A 20,192-nucleotide genomic window follows, 5' to 3' on the forward strand; every position below is an offset into this window, starting at 1 on the left:
CACGAGTCTCCTTCTACAATGAGATAAGGCCGCTGTCCACCCCGGCCCAGTGCGGAGCACTCTCAGGCATGCAGGTTTCATCACAATGTTTTCCTCCACTGTTGAATCAAGTTTTATTTTAATTGCTAAAAACGAACATAACATAACTTAGAGGTAAGGATTCGAACTCGTCCCCTCGTAAGCGAAGCCGGAGCTCTACCCCCTGGGCTATCAACGCTTCAATTGCACTGACTGAATTGTCCTGTTGAACGAGCAGACTGAGGATTTGCACAAAAGCTGAGTCAGTTTTTAATCTGTCACTTGATAAGGCAATTAACCGTGGTGTGACAGAAGTTTGACACATTACACTTATAGATTACATTACATTACACTAGTAATTTGTTTATCTATTATTTGCTTCAAATATAGGTATCCTTATATGTAGGTGTACCTTATTAATGGGACTAATTATTCTATGTCATTGGATTTAACGATTAGTTAGGCTGGCTGGATATTACGGTTAATTGATAACCACTATGAGATATTATAGAATCATTAGCATAGAACTTTAAACGCGTTTAATGTTACTAAAATAATTATTACTATGACTAAGATAGGTATGCTTGTATAAGTATACATTTTGATATTAACATAGGTATTAGTTTTTAGTAAAAATCTGTTGATATTTATTAGTATTTATTGTTAAAAGAGCCACTTTTGAGATTAATCCCCCATTAAATATACTAAAACCACAGCGCTCTCCGCTTCGTCACACACACTCGCTTCGTGTTTTATACGATGGGAAACGATGTGCCTCAAAAATATTTACACATTATTGTGTAGTATGTAAGGACTGCCAAAACAGCAATATCAATTTGCGATAAAAAGTCCAGCTGAAAAATAAATAAAAAAAAAACAAACAACAAATTAGTTTTATACAGTAGGATCACCGTTACTTATACTTTATGTACAAAAATATAAATATATATATTTTTTAAACGAAATTAAAGCTAGTAGTGCTAGTACTTTAAATAATATATATAAGAGTCGTTTTTAACGTAACTTTTCCGCCGAAACTAATGTAGAATACGAGAGCAGATAAAAAATATGTTCCCTACCATTTGGAGTGTTTCATTTCCGGGACAAGTCGCTTTGTCGTTGGGCATATTTTATTTTCCCGGATAAATGGGGCTATTTCCATAAAACGGCAGTTTGCTTTTTGTGAAGTTTTGTGTCTGTCAGTGTTGTCACGTGGCGTTGTCGAGGTTAATGGAAAGTTTTGACTCATTGTAGACATTGAGTTATGACTACAACTTTCTTTAGCATTTTTGCACGTTTTTTGCATGTTTTCGGGGTTCCGCACTTACCCAAATGGCGTGTGTCTGTCCGGCTGCCTGCCAGCGATATGTATCTCAAGAACAGTAATAGTAAGGTACTTTTGCTAACGCTTTAAAAATTACTAACAAAAATTAAAAAAAGCTAAAAATTAAAGGGTTTCTCATATTTAACGTGGTTTTTCGATCTTTTTTCTCGATCCTAAGATTATAATACTGTGTAATGTTCTCTGTCACTGAATATTGCAAACTTCGCATTTATTTATAGTTTTGTTGTATCAAAACCCTTGAGATCTCGGTAAAATGGACTCTCTTGTTAAGTTCGGCAGGGTGATTACTGATCTCCCGACAGGCTTTCGGCGTAAATCTCGCGATCTTTGCTATCAAACGTAATTTTTGTATTACACTGTTTATTATTTCGCATTGTAGTGACATATATGTTTTTTTATTCCACTACAATTAAGCCCTTGATCTCACTTTATTTATATTATTTATTTGCACACAACAAGTTAAAAAAAAACAGAAGAAGAATTAAATAAAAGCACAGATAGAAGCAGTAAGTATACAGAAGGCAACCTTATGATAAGGAAAATAAGAGGATAACAGACTGCATGCAGTCTGTGAGAGATGGCATAAGTTAGTAAAAAAATACTTTATAAAAGTAACTAGCTGTTGCCCGCGTCTATTGCAGTTTTTACAAATCCCGTGGGAACCGTTTGTTTTGCTGGGATGAAAAGTAGCCTATGTTACTTTCCATCCTTTCATCTTACTCTATGCTAAAAATCAAGTTGATTCGTCCCATATTTAGGGCGTGAAGGAAGGACAAACAAACAAACAAAGACACTTTCGCATTTATACTATATTAGTTACGATAACTCTCAACATACTAGTAGGTAGGTTATTAGTGGCGTACATAGAGGGTATGCACAGGGTATGCAGATGATATAAAATGAAGAAAATCTCCAGTACGAGTTATAAAAAGCCTACACTCAAGTATTTATAACGCATATTGGATATTTTCTTCATTTTATATCATCTGCGTACCCTGTGGATGCCCTTTATGTACGCAACTGTAGTTTATATACGTTAGTTTCAACTATTTTGCTCTAACCTTATGATAGCATTACTTTCGATATGGCAATACATATTAACACAAAAGGTTACAACAGTGTCACACATTCTACATAAAAAAAAACACATGGCAAACAATTTCAAATGTTGTGGTTTTGATAAACCGTACCACATGTTAACAATTTTCTCTGATATCATCTAATCTGCACAATCTCTCAGTTCCAAGAACTTTTGAATATTTTTCACTCTTTTATTTTTAAAAGTAGTAAAACCTAGATTCATAAACAGTAGTCATCATCATCATCATCATCATATCAACCCATTACCGGCCCACTACAGGGCACGGGTCTCCCCCCACAATGAGAAGGGGTAAAGGCCGTAGTCCACCACGCTGGCTCAGTGAGGGTTGGTGGACTCCACACGCCTTTGAGAACATTATGGTGAACAATTCATTATCATCATCATAATATCAACCCATTATCGGCCTACGATAGGGCACGGGTCTCCTCCCATAATGAGAAGGAGTTAAGGCCAGAGTTAACCACGCAGGCCCAGTGTGGATTGGTGGACTTCAAACACCTTTGAGAACATTATGGAGGACTCTCAGGTAGCAGCAGGTTTCCTTACGATGTTTCCCTTCACCGTTAAATCAAGTGATATTTTAATTGCTTAAAACGCACATAACTTATAAACATTAGAGGTGCGTGCTGGGATTAAAAATCATTCCCGCAAAAGTGATGTCGAAGTCCTACCACCGGGCTATCACCGCTTCACCGCTTTTTATACTGTAGCCTATTACGATATTCTTTTAATTGTCGGACGTTACAGATCGTGTATTTTCTCACCCCGAATGTTTACACGTCATTGACTACGGACTAGCGTCAGTAATGCAGATTATTCGGAATGAATCTCATTCGATGAAAGCAATAAAACTTGTATCACTAATATCTCTTTAAATCATTTTGTGTCAATCTACGTTAATGCAATAAAACAGTTGCTTAGTGTTCCACAGCGTTTTAAAATTGAAATGATAAAAGCACCTTCAATCCTACATTTTTAATCAACTAGGTAAAGTAACAAATTGGTGCAACATTTACTAACGTCATCTTAGCAAACGGAACATTCAAAGATAGTAAAAGCTATTTAGAAAACAGACTAAATGGGCCCAAGAGAGTCTTTAAGAGAAAAATTTAAGAAGCTGACGGTGCATATTCAATACATATTTGAAAATTTAAATATGTACATAAAAATATAACAAAATTTAAAAAGAACTGTAACAATCTTAATATTAGAGTAAAAATAAACTTGTACTGCAGTTTACTAGGCTGCATAAAATTAGTAATTCATTTAAGGGTAATTGTATATCAGTTTATAACAAATTACCAGATTAAATCCTAAAGATGTCTCTCAATAAGTTCAAAGTTGATATAAAACAAAGCTTATAGAAAAATCGTTTTGTAATATTAAGGATTACATGTATGATAAAAAGCTTGAGTACGAATTGCTCTAACTTCATAGCTCAACATTAACTAGACTGTGAGATGGTGATAACAAAAAAAAACCTGGATAAGTTTGTTGTGGGCTCTTCTTAGACCAGGGCGCGTTTGGAACCTTCCTACCTTCATTTTTAACGAATGCAGTTGTCACCATCACAAACATTAGTGTAACATGTTAAATGTATTAACTCATCATAAGTGCCTGTGATAAGGTCACATGAATAAAACGTTTTTGACTTTCAATTTAAACGAATTGATGAAATCGATACCTAATAACTTTTTAGTCATTGTTGTACAAAATAAAATTCTTAATTATGTACAATTATTCTTGAGTCTTAAAACTCATGCAAGAAGCAAAAGATTTCTTTTATAATATATAAAACGGTACTGGTAATTCTTGCCTTATGGAAGATCGGTCCCTTTTAAACGACTTATAAATAAGGCGGAGGTAATACAGTGCATTTTGAAGTGAAACTTCTTATGCGACTTCCAACAAGGTTGCGTTAAACGTTTAACGCCACCATTGATAGGTATTTATATTATCTGACTGATTGTGATATTCTGATTGTGTAATTCAATGCTGCTGTTGCCAACGTCCATACCATGTTGAATACACCGGTTCTCGTCCGATCACCGAAGTTAAGCAACATCGGGCGCGGTCAGTACTTGGATGGGTGACCGCCTGGGAACACCGCGTGATGTTGGCTTTTTGCTTTGTTTTGAAAAGAATCTAAAATAAATAACGAAGTGAATTTAATGGCTTTTTATTTTCAAATTTAATGCATAACAATTGTAAAAAATGAGTGAGAACAATCCCACGTACATTGCGTCGGATTTAAGATTATGACAAGGTACGTCTCTTGTTAATATCAATAATTGATTGTTAGGTTTTATTAATTCATTGCAATGAATTAGTTACAATCAAAAAATGAGGTTAACCTGCAGGTTAACCTCATTTTTTGATTGTAACTATCAGTTATAGTAATTTTATTAATTAAAACGACTGTTAATCTAGTAAACATCAATTAATTGTAATAATAAAATAAAAATAAAATTATGTCATAAAGTTGAGTAAGTTTCTTACGTGTGTGCACACACACTTTTTTTTTATGTACGGAAGCAGTGTGCTTGTGTCGTGGATATCATAGATGGGCAAAGCTTCCTTACGTGATGGTCACGGGATATACCTACGACGTGACCGACTAAGCGCCTAGAGACTAAAACAAATGTATGAAAATATTCCAAGCATGCCCCAGAGCAGCGGCGAATTTGCCATGCATTTCGAGCACTGGCCCACCACGTTACTCCAAGACCGATTGGCGGGCATAAAATAATATTAACATGTTAAATGTAAACATATTGGCGAGAAGTCGCCATCAGTGGGGCCCTCTCGCCACTCGCCTATCGCACCGCGCCTGGAGCGCGACGATTATAATTTCGTCTTCGAGCGCGATCAACATTAAAATGAACCTCCATAAATTTATTAGACATAGTGTCGGCCGACTCGCCTCGGGCCCGCATTATATAAAATATGTCAAGAATCAACCACTATCCTGCTGAGAATATTCCACTTGGACTATCTAGCAATCCTATAGATATCAGACATCTATGTTAAGTTTGCATGAGATTTGAATAAACGTGACTAGCTTCACGCCTATTGATAAAAACATGGCGGAAAAATAAATGATTAAACAATTGATTGTAATATAATTTGGATATAATGTGCGAAGTAGATAGGTAATATCAAACCATTTATGTTGTGTAATTGTTGACGGTTCTCAAATTAATTCTCGGACATTATACCTAACTACTTATTTTTTCTTCCAATACAAGTTAACTCTCTACTGCCCAAACATACTATTGATCTACGCAGTTTACATGACCCACAGCGTCGCGTCGACCGTCGTCGACCCCTCTGCACTTCCTTTGCTCATATCTAATATAACTGCTATACCCCTACCAGGTTGGCCCGCTACCACCTCTGACTGCATCATCACTTGCTAGCTGATGAGGTTGCATTCAAAGTCTTACTTATAGTAGAATGAGAACAAAACATTGATATCGAATAAAATAAAAGTTACTCCAGATATTATTAGCGCGTTAAACTAGAAACTAAAAAAAAAATAACCTCTTCAGATTTATTATTACAACAAATTCTACAATTTTTATAACTGAACTTCATGATTTGTATTGTCTTTAGTTTTTTTTTATTAGATAATTGGAACCGCGATAGATATAGGTAATCATTTTTAGCAGTAGGTATTTGATTTGACCACATGTGAACAATTGAATTCCAGACTGCACGAAATAGGTATGAAATCGTCAAGTAAGGCCTTGATCCTAAACATAGATACGAATCGCGCGCGGCCACGAGTTATAAAATGTAAATTTATTGCACGATATTTTACATAAATTCAAATTGATCGCTATATATCGACGGGCTTACATTACATCACGTAATTATACGGCGCACAATTATTATAATTTTCGTATAATCGCTTTCATAAGGACGCGCGAAAAAACAATTTTATAGCGTATTCACGTTGATTTATGGACGTTGTTTAAGATTAATGCCGAAATTATATTAAGATTTAGTAACCTAATTTTTTTATCCTCTGAGTAAAGATAGAATATTCATTAGATTTACGATGTTTAATAATAAAAATATTTAAAAGAGTTTAGGGATTTAATAACAAGGTGATAACTAATAAATAAGAGAAAATATGAATTACAACGTAAGGTTTCAAAGGTCTACCTGGTATATACCGGTTTTTAGGTTATTTTAAAATAAGCTTTTAGGACTTAGATAAGGATACAATTCGCGATCTAAGTACTTAGTGGATGGTGGTGTTATGATTTATGATATTTTAATGATTATTTAAACGAATGTCTTAGCACAGGCTGCAATTAAACTATTTAAGGTAATCACAATTTAACGTAATTTTAAATTTTTCCATTTCGTTAAAAGATCATTAATTTTGTAAGTTGGTTAATTATAAGTTAAGCATCTGCGTCCACGCGGTCATGGCATCCTTGCTTTACTCTCATCTAATCAACGGCAATTCATCTAACGAAACGGAGAAATTAATAACAGACTAGCTTCCCAAATCTTACTGCTTCGTGATTTTAATTATAACCTGCATCTCATGATTTATCGAACACTTATGTATACCGCGGATTTATAAACCTCCATAGAACGATGATAGAATCAATTACCGCCTACCACTGTGCTATCAGTCATCAAAAGTAAGATTTCGCCCAAGATTAGCATATTTTTATAGGTACCTATTGAAAAGCCTACCGACGTTTGGTATTTAGAAGAAGAAGAAATACTTTTTTTTTTCACCTAATGGACACAGTGATACTCTATTTATTTGTGCACAAAGGAGTGCTTAAACACTCGCACTTGTGTTACGAGTGTCGCCACCTTCCTTCGGACCCATTACAACAACGTGAAATTAGGCAAATGCAAACATCGCAATACATAATAAATTAATTACAATGATGTGATTGATTTTTTTTTGTGGAATTGTGGTGTGTGTGTGTGTGTGTGTGTGAGTATGTGTGAGTATTTATTGCACACAAACATCGAAATATACATAAAATATAGAATAAGCAACAGAACAAGAATTGTAGGCATGCAAAGGCGGTCTTATTGCTGCAAGCAATCTCTTACAGGCAACCTCTGGCAGAAGGAAAAGCTGCAAGAGAGCGGGATAGTGCAATTATATATACATATATATATTCGAAAATAAATAGACATACATATAAAATAAAAATATATATATATACAAATATATATAAATAAATATAATATAAATTCATATATAATAAATATATATAAATACGTATATTATTAAATATCGAAAAAAGAAAAATACAAATAATACACATTAATTAAGATATTTGTTCAAATTACTTCACTCAATGACAGATAGTAGTCTTTAAGACGACATTTAAATATGGGAAGGGATTGACTTTTACGGATGTCAGCAGGCAAATTATTCCAAAGCACAACATCCTTAAAAGTATTTAATAGGTAATGAAGTGTGACGAAAGTGCCTACTTATATATTTAATACTTATGGCCTATTATTTCCTATAATTTAGGTAATCTACCTAGTAATAAAATATCTCGTTGCTTTAGTTGAAATATAGTGATCGCTATCATCTCACTTCCATGTACACATTTTTCATGTAATGTGTTTAGTGAGAAGTCAAAGTCAATTACCGCATGCTAGTGTGCTATCAGTCATCAAAAATAAGATTTCGCTTAATATTAGCATAATTCTATAGGTACCTATTGAAAAGCCTACCGTCAGAAAAAGCAATAAAAGTGACTGAATATTTTATTTCAATTTAGGAAATGGCAATTATAATAATATAGGTAATTATATTTCTTCAATATAGTTCAACGGGTACGAAATATCGGCAAATCCAAAATATTATCGTGGTATGTACCCGTTGAACTATATTTAAGAAATGTTGTCTAAAAAAGTCTAAAATCTTTTATATAATTATAATTTTCATTTCCTTATATATAACTAGCGGACCCCAGCGCCATCTGTCGGGCTGATTTGTGAATCTAAACCATCCAAGGTGCCACCCAAACGCATACCAAAAAATTCATTCAAATCGGTCCAGCCGTTTAGGAGGAGTTCAGTGACATACACACGCACACAAGAAATATGTATATAAAGATTCGTTGCAAACGCTCAACAGAAAACAGTCAGTGAAAAACAAACACCGACACTTTTTATGAAAGGTTTGTGTGGGGACGGCATATCTTGTACACTATCGAACCAAGCATCTCAATCTTAGTCTATTGATTCCACTCAATTATCTCCATTGAAAAGACGCTCAGAGTGTCAACCCCGCAAATGTCACAAACAAAGCTAAAACTTAATCTACACCCAAGAGATTTTTCAATCAACTGCATGAGAACCCTGGTGATAAAGATCATGCCAATGAAAGTTAAACCACAGCTGTTAGTTATATAGAGTCCGAAGTGGCCCACAGACTGTCATTTGAAATAAATTCGAAGGAAAGCCGCCGTACTTGGGACGTATTGATTGAAAATACAAAAACCAAATATAACTACAATAAAGACGACTAATAATATTTTTTACTGTTATTTATGTATGTGCATTTTGATATGACATATATATTAGGGTGATCAAAAAAAAATTTTTTTTTTTATACCTAACAGGCTCAAAAATATCTTTTGGGTGTAAAAAAATTCTGTGAAAAGATGAGCCGTTAATATTAATATTAAGATTTTCCTCGTCGCTTTAAATTCCCATAAGAATAACATAGGAAAAAAATATATTGTTTCTTCTCATTTTTGTATCGTTCAAACGACTAATTGACTTATAAATCGCTGTTTTAATCTTTATAGAGAATTGAACGCTCTATAAAAATTGAATTGAATAGAATGAAATTGTTTATTTTTGATTTATTGCAAAAAAATCCTTAAAAGCATCATATTTAGTTGATTGAATAATAAGAAAAATATCTTCTGTTAAGTATCGGAAGTCTAATAAAGAAGTGTAATTTATGTTTGGCAAAAAATTTTATCCTTATTTTGACATTGAAACCAGCAGTTTTGGTGTAATTTATAAAATTCGATCAAATTATTGAAAAATTAAACTTTGATCATGAATAACTTTTGAACGCGTGGACAAATAAAAAATGTTATAAGACCTTTTTGTAGAGAACCTGGCAAAAATCGGTACTAAGCGATAAGGCCGCCTTTTGTATTTTGCTTCGTCTTGTTTTCTATTCTTCTTTGGTTTCTTAAATTTGTAATGATGTGCAAATAGAAATAAATAATAAATAAAAATAAAAGTTGATTTAGCAAAGTAAAGTTAATAGAAGAATTTATTAAAAGTGGAACACTTTGCACGCAAAGCGAATGTATTTGTTTTGAAAGTCAAAGTATTGTTTATGGAATGGAGACTATTAATTACAAATTTTCTTGCGATTAAAGTACTAAGACTTTCACCACTAGCGCCTAGTACGCGTGAAAACGAACACCTTTTCCACCATAAGTGCTTGTAATTAAATCCGGCAGTATCATTATGTCCTTTGCTCCATTTATTCGGTGGTATTATAGTTTCTGATTATAGACTACTTGGTATTTAAAATTCCGTCTGTGGCCAGTAATAAATGGACGTAGAAGTTCGTTCGGAAAAGTGGAAAATTTTAATGAAACGTTTTAAATTTCTAATTAAATAGCACCTCAAATAGGCTTCGGTAGGACATGTCAGGAATTTAATTAGTCGGTGATTATACTAGTTAACTACTTTTACGTAATTAGTATAAAGATTTAATAGGTAATGAAGTGTGACGAATGTGCCTACTTACAAATTTAATACTTATGGCCTATTATTTACATTAGGTAATCTACCTAGTAATAAAATATCTTGTTGCTTTAGTTGAAATATAGTGATCGCCATCATCTCACTTCCATGTATACATTTTACATGTAATGTAGGCATCATAACTGGCATCTATTTGAAAAAAGATAATTTTGACTTGACTTAAAAATTAGCATATATTTACTGGCCAAATTTAATTTCAAAAATCAAAATCTAAAACTTAGTAATAAAACAAAGATTTGCTATTTTTTTATTTACGAGCTATCATTTATAGCTAAATTTTCATCACATAAAATCAGTCACGTTTCAAGAAAAGAAACAAAACATAAAAGTTTTATAAAAGTTTACTACGATTTCTTTACCCTGGCTCCCCATTAAGTTAATATGTACATAATTGGTAAATAAACAATAGCTTTATTGTTTTCTTCACAACCCTCGTAGGTATATCAACCATATGTTGTGGCCATGGTGGCAAATGACCACCATTCATCGCATGGCCGCAAATAACTTAGTTTTTTCGTTTTTAAACCCAAGCTACCTTACACCCTATGTAATAAAGCCGTTAAACAATTGCGTTTATTTTTTAGAGTTCCGTGTAAAACCGTTTTTTTTTTTTTGATATTTTTGCGTTTGACATCCATTATTCCTAATAGAAAGCACTGGTGAGTTCCAGGTTCTGGCACGCTTGCCTAAAACATGCTATTTACTCTCTCATTGAAGGCATCTCGAACTGTGTGTGGAATATACGAGTAGATACCGATAGAGCGTTCTACGACTTCGTATCAGAACTATATGACATTTCTTACTAATTAACAACGTGTAAATGAAAACTGAAATAATACTTTAGATGTCCATTATTTACTGTCTCTGAGATTTATCTGTGAAACCGAAATCCTAATAGTTTTTGAGTGAGCCACTGCCATAGTCTTTACTGAAATAAATCAGATACAGCTCTTCAACCACATGCAAAATTAAAATCATGTGACTCCTGCCACTTTATTAGGTACGCTTCGCGTGTACTATGCGCGTGTCCGTCTTTCATCTTCAAGAGGGTTGTCATGTGTAAAGACTAAGAATGTCTTGAATTCGTTTGTATGGAAAAATAAATATGATCTTTTGATTTAATATTTGTACAGGGGGATTCCTTACGAAATATACTTATGCATCCTTCAATATTATTTCGTAATTCTGTTAAACGTCTGTACAAGCGGTAGCCTAATAGCTAGAGCTTCGCTATCCCTTTTGGCATCTCTAACTTTTAAGAGTTATCTGCGTTTTTGATTTAAGCAATTAAAATATCTGCTCTTGGTTCACCTTGGTGAAGGTATTCCTTCACCGGTGAACGAAGAGGATTTGTGAGAAAAATTAAACCAGTAACCCTCAGAGTTCTCTATGACGTTCTCAAAGGCGTGTAAAGTCTACCAATACACACAAGGCCAGAACTAAAATATCTTAATTTTTTCAAACCTTAGTTAGTCTAGTCCTCAGACGTAGTCCTTCCCAGTGTCGGGTCGGTCCAATTTTGTTTTCAAATAAACCAAGAACCCATTGAAATACAAACATAAAATTTCATCAAAATCTGTCCAGCCTTTTATCAAAGGAGCTATTTGGAGGAGTTGACAAACACACGTACAGAAAAATTACATATATATTAGTATCTATTTATCCTCATAAATCTTTCCTAGATTTCCATGAATATTTCTAGACCTACATTATCCAAATCGGTCCAGTCAATCTCGAGTTTTAGTGAGACTAACGAACAGCAATTCATTTTTATATATATAGATTATAGATAGATAACAATTTTTTTCAGAATTGGATAGAAGCAGAATTTACCTTGCGGAATTCCATGATATATTATGAAAATCAAGCTTTATTTTCATAATTAATGAAAGAATATGAAATTAATTTGGGAAAGGCATACAAATACTTTTTTAGGGATTCCAATTCATACTTAGCCGGTACGTAATTTTTAAGAATTGAAATGTATTATTTTTGGGGGAGCTTGCGGTCGTCATGATGAGCGGGTAATGTTGTTCTTCCGGTGTGCATTAGGTAATGAAGCGGAATTGGTTTATTAAGGCTCCTCTGTAAGTGTGAAATGTGTTATATTACACGCCCTAATGCCGACTCACTTCCTGTTTAAGTTTTGCACTTTGACAGTACAGAAATTTAATAATCTCTCGAATTTATTCCAAAGGCAAAGCGTACGTTATTAAGCCCGATTGATATTGAAGTTAATGAAGCGGTGGTTACGCGGTGGGTAGGAGTTCGACTTCACTTTCGGGGTGGCGAGTTTGAACCCCAGCACGCACTCGTCTACCTTTTCTAAGTTATGTTCGTTTTTAGTAAATAAAATATCACTTGCTTCAACGGTGAAGGAAAACATCGCGAGGAAACCTACATGTCTAAAAGATCAACATAATGTTTTCAAAGGTGTTCGGAGTCCACCGATCCGCACTGGGCCAGCGTGGTGGGGTTTAACCCCTTCTCATTGTGGCAGGAAAACCGTGCTCTGTAGTGGGCCGGTAATTGATTGATATGATGATAATGAAGTTCGCCGGTAAGTCTTTAACTTTCAGCTATCATGGAACAATCTACTTATTTGCTTAATCTATGCAAACCTTTACATAATCATGTGTCATCTAAAATAAAAAAAAATATATTTAATGACAAAACACTAGAGTAACTATGTATTTATCAATACCAACTTGTAAATGCAGGTAAGATAATAGCATTAGCCCATTCTCTGGCACTAGATAATTTCAGCAAAGGTAACCCATAAAAAAATTCTTGCAGCTGTATGACCGCGTTTATAAATTAATGAAAGAAGACGTAATTAATACAACTTATAATAAAAACGTTGTAATTTTGTATGCCTACTGTAAGCAGTGTCATTTAATGTTTTCGGGTTTTAATTACTTACTTTATATAACAGATATACATATAGAATAAGAATAGATTTCAAAATCACTGGCTTTTTTGTTACGGTTTTTTACAAATCCAGTGGGAACCGATTGTTTTCGTGGGATAAAAATATCCGTCCGTCCTTTCAACCCTGTCCATGCCAAAAATCAAGTTGATGGGTTGCTCAGTTAGGGCGTTAAGGAAGGACAAACAAATAAACTCACTCTCGAAATTATAATATTAGTAAGGATAAATCGACTGCTGAATAAATCCCCTAAATAAAATTAAAGGAATCAGCTCTAGTAAGACTAATGACGTCCTAATCATTGGATGACGTCACACATTCTCCCCCGCTTTCAGCTTCCAGCGGAGCGCGAATTAATTTTCGCCACAATTACCCGCTCTCGTTACTAATTGAGACATCAAAGACTCCGCTCCAAGCGGACGCTCCTTGCTACATCACTTCATTATGTCCTTTTGAAACGCGACCTATTTGTAGCATTTGAAATTACAAACCTAACAGCTCCACTTATCAAAATGTTTGTAGTATAATTTAGATTATAATCATCATTTTATTACTTTACAAGCAGCGTTCTAGACTGTGGTTTTATTAGTTCCCTTTCAACTATTTATTGGGTTATATCCTGTGACCCAATAAATAGTTGAAAGGGAATTGTCCTTGAGTCCTGGTGAATTGTCCTTGAATTATCTCTAATCTAGTCTGGTGGCTACCTTACCGATACAGACGTGTCGCCAAGCTATTTAGCGTTCCGGTAGGTACGAGTACATTTTTATAACTGTCATACCCCTAACAGGTTAGCCCGATACCATCTTAGACTGCATTGCCTCTGCATTGTCAAGAGATAAATAACTTTTAAATGAATAAATTACCTACTACTTTAGTAGATCTATCTAGACCAGAATGTGGTGAGGTGGAAATCTGTTTTCACTTTATAGCTGAGTATCTCATTTACTCGTTGGCAGATGGGAACTAAAAGGGAAAGAAGCAGACTTAACCAACCTGTCTATAACGGATATTGCTAGGATTCGAAGATAATTCTTTGTGTGCGGACGGACAAGCATGTATTTGAGTTTGTTATACTTCAAATAGCTATCATCATTATCATCATCATCACACGAACCCATTACCGGCCCACTATAGGGCAAGGGTCTCCTCGAATGAGAATGGACTAAGGCTGCAGTTCAACTCGCTGGCCCTGTGCGAATTGGTGGACCCCTCTGTCCACACACCTTTGAGAACATCACGGAGAATTCTCAGGTATACAGATGGTTTTCTTCACCGTTAAAGCAAGTTATATTTCACGATAAATAAAAATCTTTAAACCTAACCTAGTTATTTCGAAATCTAGCTCAGACATTTCCATTTCATTTATTCGTATAAGTAGATAGATTTGATTATGATAAAATCCGTCATAGACTATTAGAAGCAAGATTTCTTCATCATTGCTTCGGTTCCACTTCTAAAGTGTTTATATTTAATTTTACAAAAGCTTATTTCTAGTTTGTCCGCGGGCTTTGCCGGGGGCCGCTCGCACCGTTCGACCGCAAATATGGGGTCACCTGATAATGCCTGCGCAATTACACCATATTACCAGCCCACTCCTCAAATACGCTTGTTATACGATCAAATGTCTCAGACGTGACTGCGGCAATATAATGCATTATCTTAGCTTGTAAATTATTCACGAGCGACCGGTAGGCGCCAAGAATCAAGGGCGATTGTAACGGTCGCCTGGCATATTGAATATTGAATATTGTATTAGTTTTCCCTGTAACAGTTTCGGACGAGTACATATATAATGTAGAGCCTAGGCCTAGTTCCGTGTATTACCCCGTTATGAATAAATTCTTAGGGATAGCAACAGTAACGGCAATCAACTCTCCTTCCATGTATTGAAAGGTTTTATATGCACTCTCAAATATCTCACGCCAGACCCGGTCATTAAAAGCCTGTGTGGAGACGTGGGTTCAAGCAAAGCTGTTCCAAGCTGGAGGTTTGAATAGAGAATAATGAATCCAAAGTCTAAGATGGATACAACAGTATTTTTGTTCTCTGTATTAAATGATTAATCTCTCATTTATTTACTAGCACGGATTACTTTAATTCTCTAATCACCGCCAAACTACAAATTAAATTGTAGTTACAATTTAAAACGCAGTAGCAGTACAATTTATTAGAAATCTAAAAGCAATGTTCAAAAGAAAGTGCAATCACCCGGACAGCTAAGTCGTGGCACTTGAAGAGCACTTTGCGATGCTCGGAACAATCGATCGGCTCGACGCACTACAATTTGCGTAGTGGCAACTGGCAGCTCCTCAGCCTCCAGTAATTTGAGTCCGTCGCCTTCGCCTGCCGTTACTCGGTAAACGCTACTGGAATATGTAGCCTGTGGTCGAGTTCCCAGTTTAAAACGTACAACGGACGAGTGAGATACACACTAATTATGGGTAATTTTCAAAATCGATCGTCGAGCTTTTGCGCAGCTTGTGGCTTCCTGCGTTTGCACGTACTCTAGAATATGTAAGTGAAACGTGTCATGCTAGTTTTATAATTAGGCTGCTTGCCTGCCTTCATAATCCTGGAGTTCGAAATTTTATGGAATTATTAAAATGTAGAAAAATTTTGAAGTTTACATTTACGAAATTTTTCGTCCACATAAGGAAACCTTAGTGAAATTGTGATCTGACTTTCGACTGCAACTTTATAAAAAATAGCTGGTACAAATAAAAATAAGTCTTTTATTATTGCTGTGGTTTTCTTATTATTACCAAAATTGTAAATTTTGTAAGTTAGAAGCTTACTAAAACAAAATTCAGAGATGAAAATAACTTGAAGAGAATAAGGTATGCCGTGCATTACTTATAAAAAACCACTGGTTCAAATACCTACGACTTATTTAACATATTACACTTATTAGTGTTGGTATTTTTAATTTTTACAGATTCAATGAAAACTCTTAAAACATATACCAATGAAATTTCTGAATTTCATTGTTATATGTTACTAAATCGAAATACACTAAAGAAAGCTTTGGCGAAAAATCATTCGTCCAAAGAAGGCGGGTTCGGTAAAATTTGTATTCAGACTGTAACTTGAAGTTATTTACTTTATAAACAATCGCTGGTTCAAATACTAGTCATTTAACAATGCTGTGAAATATAGGTTTGCACTAGCTACTATTTAATAAGGTATCGTCGAAACATTGAGTTTGATCTGATGAGCGGTTGCGCCATAACAAATGCAGTAGAGCGAATTATGGGGGCGATCGATAGCTTCTAGATTGCATCTCAATAATGCTTGTTCGAGCTATCGTCCGAGATTGCTGGCGAGCGTGCCGACCTCCTATTTGCTCATTACAATCCTGCGCATAGCCGTACCCTTTTTATTTTATTTAGTCTATTTATAGGCGCGTTTTACTGTGAGACAAGACAGACCGAATGTGTCCCACTAATAATGACTTCAGAAAGGATATTAGGTATGCGTCTCTGTTGCCGAGAGCGCACGGTGACCGTCGGGACGCGGTAATTGATGACGTCGCGGGCAAGCGGTGTCCGCCCATTTTCCGTCAATTTTCGTCACTTGAGTGATGGTAGCCGGTACCGCCCATGGACCTGCGTCCCGCATCCCTCGCGCCCGGGACTCCCGCGTACGGCACGCGCCGCGCTAAATTTAAATGGGATGAACTTGTAACAGGCGGCCGCCGTAGAGGAATGTGAGCCGCTTGAAGCGTTAATCATATATTTGTGACAGAAACACGCCGGGATGTCGTCGGATGAGGCGTAAAAATTGGCCATTTGGTTGTTTTCTTTGTGGTGTCGTGCGCGTTAATCTGCTTTATAAGTCTTGTACCTGATTCTTGGAAAGCTTTTTTTTGGAATCTTTCTTGGAGTGATATCTTGAAACAAGTGCCTACAATGATTTATATTGATAACACTGTTTATCTATTGATTAATTTGTATTATTTGATACACTAACTGCATTACATAATCGTGTCATCATAATCGTCAACCTATTAATGTACCATAACTGGGTATAAGCCAAGTATTACAGGAGAGCCCTCCACACGGCCCTAGAACAGGGAGGCAGGTTATGAAAAAATCTTATCATATATTAGTGTAGGAGTAACTAGGACCGATGGCTTAATGTGACCTTAAAAACACACTGTTCTGCTCACCAATTTCCGTGAAATAGTATAAATCTTAGTCCAACAATTACTTGAGCCCCTAGCCATTGAAAAAGGAAACTCTAAATGTGCAAACTCAGCTAAAGACAAAGTGCTACCTAATCTCCCCTACAGCGAACAATAGCCAGTTGGGGCATAAATAAGCTTGGGGCACTTAATGAACGTATAAACTTCCGAAGTTACCTACCTATGGAGTGGAGCTAGTTGGTGGCCTGTTTCTATGGCAACATCTTTGAAATTGCGGTGCTGATAATAATTGACTTGGTAGGTTTTTACTATCAAAGTAAACTATTTACTTCATCTACACAAAATTATACTACACTAGCTTCGTCTGTGTGGACTTCAGAATTGTCTTGAACTCAATTCTAACAACTCTAGAAACGAAAAATGTCAAAGTAATAAAAAATGGAATAAAATTTACACTCGTGTTATCGCTTGCGCTGTAATAGAGAAAAATAGCTGCAGTTTTGTGTTTCAGCTATAACGTATTTAATATGATAGAGTCGCAAAACTTTATATTTTTTGTTGACGCACATTATTTAAATTAATATACTCCTAGACACAACATCATTTAAATACTATAAATATTTGAGAGATCGGTATAGAAAGTACATGACCTTTTCCATAGCATAGGTGAAATGCATACCAAATTTCAAAACTGTCTGCCCGTGGCTTAGCTCGTAAACAATTATCGATTTTCCCTCGGGATCTACTTAAGGAATCTAAATAAAAATTAGCCTATGTTCTTTTCCATGTCAAAGGCTACATGCATGCCAAATTTCATCCAAACCCGTTTTGCCGTTTTTGCGTGATTGAGTAACAAACATTCACGCTTTCACATTTATAATATTAGTAGGATAGTAGGATATCAGTAGGATTAGACAGTGAATGGGAAGAGAGTTGGGCCGTTTGCTTCAAAATTGCAGATGAAGCACAAAAATTTCTTGTTTAGTGTTGGTGGCCTTAGACATAATCACGCGAATATCTAAGCATTCTTACATGTACCTGCCTAAGATACCAAAGCTCATCTAATTGGATAGTCGTGATGAATTAATTTAGCTATGCTCTTAAGGGTTCTCAGAAGAGGGCTTTATAGCCTATGAAATATAAAGTACTTATTGCTTGTAAAAAAGTCATATTCGTGTTAGCCGAGAACAATCAATGTTCTCGAAATCAGGTCAAGAGAACGTTGACGAGCGGGATCATGCGAGCACGTGTTGCTTTTTGTTGCGGTTATTATGTTGTCAGATAAGTCTGAAAGTTCATTGTCTCGGCTGATATTGTGGGTAATGGGCCAATGGTCGCTCCATTAAAAGATTAACTTATAAATGCGAACTGTATGCGTACGCGCAAGAAAAAATAGTTTTTCAAATTAATATCTAGTTTATTTGCGGCCGATTGGCGCAGTGGGCAGCGACCCTGCTTTCTGAGTCCAAGGCCGTGGGTTCGATTCCTACTGCTGGAAAATGTTTGTGTGATGAACATGAATGTTTTTCAGTGTCTAGGTGTTTATATGTATATTATAAGTATTTATGTATATTATTCATAAAAAATAATATTCATCAGATATCTTAGTACCCATAACACAGGCTACGCTTACTTTGGGACTAGATGGCGGTGTGTGTATTGTCATAGTATATTTATTATTTATTTATTATTATTTATTTTCGTTTCGTGAGGCTTTTAGCCCGTTGGCTTTGTTAAATATGAAACGAATTTTGTCTCGATGTTGCATGATGAATTGCTTGACGTAAGGGGTCTTGACGTAGGCCTTCTGGGCACTTAAAGGAGACAGGCGAGCGATATAGAGCTGGAACCGAATTATATTAAGCTGCTGGTATACTGGTTAGTGGGATACATATATGTTTGCTATAAATATATTTTCGGATCGTAAAGTATCAAAAGGTCTGATTATTTATTATTTGTACTATCGTATATCCTTAATTTTAGTTAACAAACCTACCTGGTTTATATTAATGAATATGGACGGTTGTTAATTAAACGCACAAGTGAACCGTAATTAAAGTTTAATTTAATTTACTATGAAATATTGCATGCACGCAGAGTTACCAGCAGTTGTTGATAGACGATTTCCTGAAACATCTTATCGACTCACGCCACAATTATAAGTGAACAATTACACGTTGTCATAAGTAATTGAAGGTATCAAAGTCTGCTAGTTCGTAGCTAGATATTGTTTGTAATCTTATAAGTATGAAGTAACAGGATACCATGTGATTTTAATATCTACGGCACGTAATGCTAACGGGTCGTAAACCGACCAAGCTTTGGTTTATCAAATATAAACTTGAGCATAAAAATATTTTAGATATAATTTAGACCTAAACGGTAAAGTGTGTTACGTATTAAGATTTGATTAGCTTTTGTTTCTTGGCAGGTGTGCTACAGTATTTTTTTGACTAATGATTTTCGTATGATATGAAACCGCAAACTTTAAACAATGCGATGTTTTAATGTAAGGGTTATTAGGTTTTGTAAAATACTACTAGAGTACTACCAAAGGACTCAATTTTTAATGAAATAATGCTGCGAATATTGACATGTATTGTAACATGAGATTAACAAAAAATATATAGAATTCGAAGATTTTAGCTAAGTTGTAAGTAGAGCTTTATATTTGAGGTGCGTTATTGTCGTTACAGTATTCGCGTGACAATTGCTATTAATTTTAATTACCATAAAGCAATTTAGCAAGCATTCAATTAAAACGGAGGAATTTATAATATTGGAGTGACGTAATAAGAGGTGACATCACCACAGGCGGCAATTCGATTGTCGCAAGCCGGTATCGGGGGCGGGA

The 20,192-nt window shown here is 35.2% G+C and overlaps 1 non-coding gene across 1 annotated transcript; it reads left to right on the forward strand.

Annotated features, from left to right (window-relative positions):
- Positions 1 to 4,468: 4,468 nt before the first annotated feature.
- Positions 4,469 to 4,587, forward strand: LOC120624820. Its single transcript, XR_005658779.1, has one exon. It is a non-coding gene; the product is annotated as a 5S ribosomal RNA (ribosomal RNA).
- The last annotated feature ends 15,605 nt before the right edge of the window (positions 4,588 to 20,192 follow it).

Source organism: Pararge aegeria, chromosome 6 (assembly GCF_905163445.1).
Source record: "Pararge aegeria chromosome 6, ilParAegt1.1, whole genome shotgun sequence".
In the NCBI taxonomy this organism is placed as follows: Eukaryota; Metazoa; Arthropoda; class Insecta; order Lepidoptera; family Nymphalidae; genus Pararge; species Pararge aegeria.